Genomic DNA, 6,100 nt, shown 5'->3' on the forward strand with positions numbered 1-6,100 from the left:
CATAGGAAAAAAATTGCGTATAAAAACACCCACATGCCAAATTTGGTTCCATTTGCTTGATTAGTTCTGGAGTTATGAGGAAATCTGTATTTCGTTTGTATAAGAGCCCCCCCTCCTAAAGTGGGGAGGGGTCCTTATTTACCATAGAAAATATTCTTGCCCTCGAAAACTTTCACATGCCAAATTTTGTTCCATTTGCTTGATTAGTTCTTCAGTTATGAGGAAATTTGTATTTCATGTGTATAGGATCCCCCCTCCTAAAACGGGGAGGGGTCCCAATTCATCATAGAAAAATGTTTGTCTCCAAAAACACCCACATGCCAAATTTGGTTCCATTTGCTTAATTACTTCTCGAGTTATGAGGAAAATTGTGTTTCTTTGGTACAGGAGCCCCCCGTCTTAAAGTGGGAGGGGTCCTAATTAACTATAGAAAATATTCTTGCCCTCGAAAACCTTCACATGCCAAATTTGGTTCCATTTGCTTGATTAGTTCTCGAGTTATGAGGAAATTTGTATCGAAGCCCCCCCTTTTAAAGAGGAGAGGAGTTATAATTCCCCTTATAAAGAGGGGAGGGGTCTCAATTTATCATAGAATAAATTCTTGTCACCGAAAACACCCACATGCCAAATTTTGTTCTATTTGCTTCATTAGTTGTCGAGTTATGCAGAAATTTGTGTTTCATTTGCATGGGAGCCCCCCCTCTTAGTGCGGGGAGGGGTTTCTAACCATCACTAAAACCTTTCCTGGCCCCAAAAAACCTCTACATGCATATTTTCATGCCGATTGGTTCAGTAGTTTTCGATTCTATAAGGAACATACGGACAGACAGACAGACAGACAGACAGAAATCCTTCTTTATATTATAGACTAGCTGACCCGACAAACTTCGTATTGCCACAAATTAACCTGTGTTGTACATAAATCATGAATCTCGGATGATCTTTGTCATTATCTCGAGTTTTGCAAGCCCCCCAGTGGGCGGCGCTTCCGACGGCGGGTCACCGGCAACACTCGCGACCGGCTCGTCCTGAATGATCTAGTGTTACTATAGATAGTTTTTGTGGTCTTGTTATTGATTTATGTTTTATGGAAGAGTCTCGAATTTCTCGAGTTGGATTAGTTTTTGAGTTTCGCAAAAATTTCTGTTTTATTTGTATGAGAGTCCATATCCCCCTACCACAGGGGTGAGAGGTCTCTAACTATCATAAAATAAATTCAAGACTCAAAAATCTCCTACATGCTAAATTTGGTTCCATTTGCTTGATTAGTACTCAAATTATAAGGAAATTTGTATTTCATTTGTATGGGAGCCCACCCTCTTAAAAGGGAAAGGGGTCGTAATACACCACAGAAAAAAAATTCTGCCATCTAAAACTTTCACATGCCAAATTTGGTTCCTTTTGCTTGATTAGTTCTAAAGTTATGAGCAAATTTGTATTTCGTTTGAATGGGAGCCCCCCCCCTCCTAAAAAGGTAAGAAGTCCTAATTCATAATGGGAAAAATGGTTGCCTCCAAAAACACCCACATGCCAAATATGGTTCCATTTGCTTGATTAGTTCTCGAATTATGAGGAAATTTGTATTTCATTTGTGTAGAAGCCCCCCTTCTTGAAGTGTGGAAGGATCCTAATTCACCGTAGAAAATATTTTTGCCTCCAAAAACCTCCACATGCCGAATTTGGTTCTATTTGCTTGATTAGTTCTCGAGTTATGGGGAAATTTGTATTTCATTTGTATTGGAGCCCCCCCTCCTAATGTGGGAAGAGGTCCTAATTCATCACAGAAAAAATTCTTGCCTCCAAAAACACCTACACGCCAAATTTGGTTCCATTTGCTGGATTAGTTCTCGAGTTATGAGGAAACTTGTATTTCGTTTGTATAGGACCCCCCCTCCTAAAGTGGGGAGAGGTTCTTATTCATCATAGAAAAAATTCTTGCCTCCAAAAACACCTACATGCCAAATTTGGTTCCATTTGCTGGATTAGCTCTCGAGTTATAAGGAAATTTGTATTTCGTTTGTATAGGAGCCCCCCCCCCACTTAAAGTGGGGAGGGGTACCAATTCATCATAGAAAAAAATTTTGTCTCCAAAAACACACACATGCCAAATTTGGTTCCATTTGCTTGATTAGTTCTCGAGTTATGAGGAAATTGGTATTTCATTTGTACAGGAGCCCCTCCTCTTAAAGTGAGGAGGGGTCCTAATTCAACATAGAAAATTTTCTTGCCCTCGAAAACTTTCACATGCCAAATTTGGTTCCATTTGCTTGATTAGTTCTCGAGTTATGAGGAAATTTGTATGGAAGCCCCCCCTTTTAAAGGGGAGAGGAGTTACAATTCCCCTTATAAAGAGGGAGGGGTCTCCATTTACCATAGAATAAATTCTTGTCACCGAAAACACCCACATGCCAAATTTGGTTCTATTTGCTTGATTAGTTCTCGAGTTATGAGGAAATTTGTATTTCATTTGTATAGGAGCCCCCCTCCTAAAGTGGGGAGAGGTTCTTATTTATCATAGAAAAAATTCTTGCCTCCAAAAACACCTACATGCCAAATTTGGTTCCATTTGCTGGATTAGCTCTCGAGTTATAAGGAAATTTGTATTTCGTTTGTATAGGAGCCCCCCCCCACTTAAAGTGGGGAGGGGTCCCAATTCATCATAGAAAAAAATTTTGTCTCCAAAAACACACACATGCCAAATTTGGTTCCATTTGCTTGATTAGTTCTCGAGTTATGAGGAAATTGGTATTTCATTTGTACAGGAGCCTCTCCTCTTAAAGTGAGGAGGGGTCCTAATTCAACATAGAAAATTTTCTTGCCCTCGAAAACTTTCACATGCCAAATTTGGTTCCATTTGCTTGATTAGTTCTCGAGTTATGAGGAAATTTGTATGGAAACCCCCCCTCTTAAAGGGGAGAGGAGTTATAATTCCCCTTATAAAGAGGGGAGGGGTCTCAAATTACCCTAGAATAAATTCTTGTCACCGAAAACACCCACATGCCAAATTTGGTTCTATTTGCTTGATTACTTCTCGAGTTATGCAGAAATTTGTGTTTCATTTGTATGGGAGCCCCCCCTCTTAGTGGGGGGAGGGGTCTCTAACCATCACTAAAACCTTTCCTGGCCCCAAAAACCTCTACATGCAAATTTTCACGCCGATTGGTTCAGTAGTTTTTGATTCTATAAGGAACACAGGACAGACAGACAGACAGAAATCCTTCTTTATAGGTATAGATTATTTGTTGAGCAACTAATATAACGTTAACAAACAGTTGAATAATCTACCGAAGACTTGTCGATTTCTTGTATAGCAAGCAAAATGGTATAACAAAGTTTAGTTTCCCCACCAGGGGTTTAAACCGGTTTTTTATTTCATTTTTCAGAAAATTCCTTTCTTACAACTTTTCTTTACTGCAGATGGTTATGATTATGACGATGATGATGATGATGATGATTAAGATGATGATGATTATGATATAATGTTAATGATTATGATGATGAAGATTCTGATGATGATGATTATGATGGTAATAATTATGATGGTTATGATGATGATGATTATAACGATGATGATTATGATGGTGATAATGATTATGATGATGATAATGATGACGATGACGATAATGATTAATTATCTCGACTCCGCACAACTGCCTCATAGGCCATCGTTATGAATTTATAATTCATGTCGACAACAGTGTCTTCGTCCAACTTTTCGAACAAATTCTCGAGATGCGCCCATATATGCAGATGCTTGAGCTGATAATCCTCAGACCGCTTCTTTATATAAGAATTTATAGAGTGGCTAACCATCTGCGCAGCTTCTAGAGCTGGATCTGTCTTAGTCGTCTTTTTCTTAGTCGTATAGTTGTATGTGCTTGATTCCAGGTTTTCGTCTGGTGGTAAAAACTGGCTACCTCCACCGACAGACACCGTCTCTCTAAGCCTCTCTGCCGCATTGTGGTCTAAAAATGACAGCTCGTCCAACATTGATACATCGTCTGGAAAATCATCCTCATCCGGTGCAGCGTCTCCGCTCTTGCACTTTACCCGTTTAGCTTTCTGTTGGTAGTAGCGATGCGTGTCTTTGGCCTTTTTCCAGAAAGTTTTCGCTTCAGGAACTAAAAATCAAACGAGAGATGGAATTAGTTTAAGCTTTATATTGCTAATTACGAGGAAAATTGTCCAATCAATAAGTGCGTAATCGCTCATAAAAGTACTATTTTGGCTTAAATCGTTTCGGTCTCTTCGACGCACTTATTGCTTGGAATGTAACGAAAAAGTGCACCGAAGATATTGTGCTTTGCAGCTGTACCTGGATTAATCCAGATTATTTTCTCTAATGCCAATGTATATGACAAAACAAAACAGCAACATTGCAGTTGTCAGTCTTTCTCTTTTTTACTCACAGCATTTGCATTGTCGCACTTTTTGTGCCAGTCGCACTTTTAGACTGCGGTGTCCAGTAAGGTGCAAAATGCGGGATACCGAAACGGTTTTATGTAAAGTATTACTGTTGCAGTTGAAAATCGACGAGCGACATTTGGTTTTATTCTTGTTCTGCGTGTCGCACGTGGTGCGCAGTGATCGCACATTGATGCGCTATGCAGCGCACCACGTGCGACCTAGTTGCGACGCACAGAACAAGAATAAAGCACGTCGATTATTACGGTTTTCAACTGGAACAGCAATAGCACTTTTATGAGTGATTGCGCACTACAATTTTCCTGGCAATCTGCAATATCGTTATTTCATTAATAAAACTTACCCGACACTGCCATAAATTTTGCAATTTCTTCCCACGCATTATTTCGTTTTACGGCATTACGATAATTCCTGTCCGTTTTCTCGTAAAGACACGGATAGTTTTTTACCAAACTCGCTACCTCCTTTTTCCGCGTTTCGTCCGAGATTTTACGTTTCCTCGTTGGCATTTCCAATTCGGTCTCAGATTCGTGATCGGGCAGATCATAATCAACCCCGATTATTTCCGGATAATCCATCACAAAATTTGATTTTAAGTAGCAGAAATCGTTGAATTGGACGCACTAAACACAAACAACACTTTTTATGCAGTGAGCAAACGTTTTCAGAATGTCGCGGAGTATTCGGAAAAAAAGCGCCATCGTGAACTGTGATGACATTTATATTCACCTCCACCCGTTGTTCACGTTCACCGTAGTGTTTACACGTCTAGTGGAATGAGGTGAGTTCGAAACCACGATGATTTCATCGTGAAGTTTTATCGTTCGTTCGGAAAATGAATTACTCTTAATATTTAAGTATATTTTGAACGTAAACAAGGTTTTCTGGTGTATGATTATTTATTCTATGATTCGAGGGCGTTGCGAAGTATATACGAGCTGACATAAGCAAATTATTTAAATATTAAACTTTTTGTTACTTCACGTTCGCCGAAGGTGTAAAACGGCCTTAAACCTGAAGATAGTGATTTTGCGGTGACTTAAAATCAAAGAAAATATAGCTCGTACTGTACGAGTCGTATATCTTCCGTAAGCAAGGTCACAGTCTCGAGTTTGTATGCGCGGTGTATGCTCCTTGATCGAACACTTCTTGTGGTGAGAAAAGTAGGCCCGCTTCCAGTTTGAATGGGCCATTGAATTTCCACAGTAAATTACTCTTATTACTGTGGGCGGTGACTAGAGATCCCAAATATATGAACTCATCAGCCCCTTCAAGTTCATTGCCATTAACAATTACTGTCCGTGGGAGTCGTACGTTATTTTCTCTGAAGCCTTATCCTACCATACTACTCCTATGGATTTTTTATTTTCGAGTACAAAAACACGGTCATGCTGCGAAAATCATGCTGAATTTTGGATACGTTGGAGTCACAAAACGGAAACACATATGTTGTTACTCACTTTTGGGCAGAAAATAAAAACATTCACAACCTTTTTGTTTCCGGTAAAATCATCATTTTATTTATCACTTTTCTTACACTACAATAGAAAATGATTAGAATTTTCCTATTCCTTATTGGTAAACTCGACAGTATATTACAACATTCGACGTTCGGTTACATTGGTGAAAAAAATTCGCACTTAGGTACAGTGTAGATTTTCGAGTACCTTCAATT

The sequence above is a fragment of the Sabethes cyaneus genome, chromosome 3 (genome assembly GCF_943734655.1).
Source record: "Sabethes cyaneus chromosome 3, idSabCyanKW18_F2, whole genome shotgun sequence".
Taxonomy (NCBI): domain Eukaryota; kingdom Metazoa; phylum Arthropoda; class Insecta; order Diptera; family Culicidae; genus Sabethes; species Sabethes cyaneus.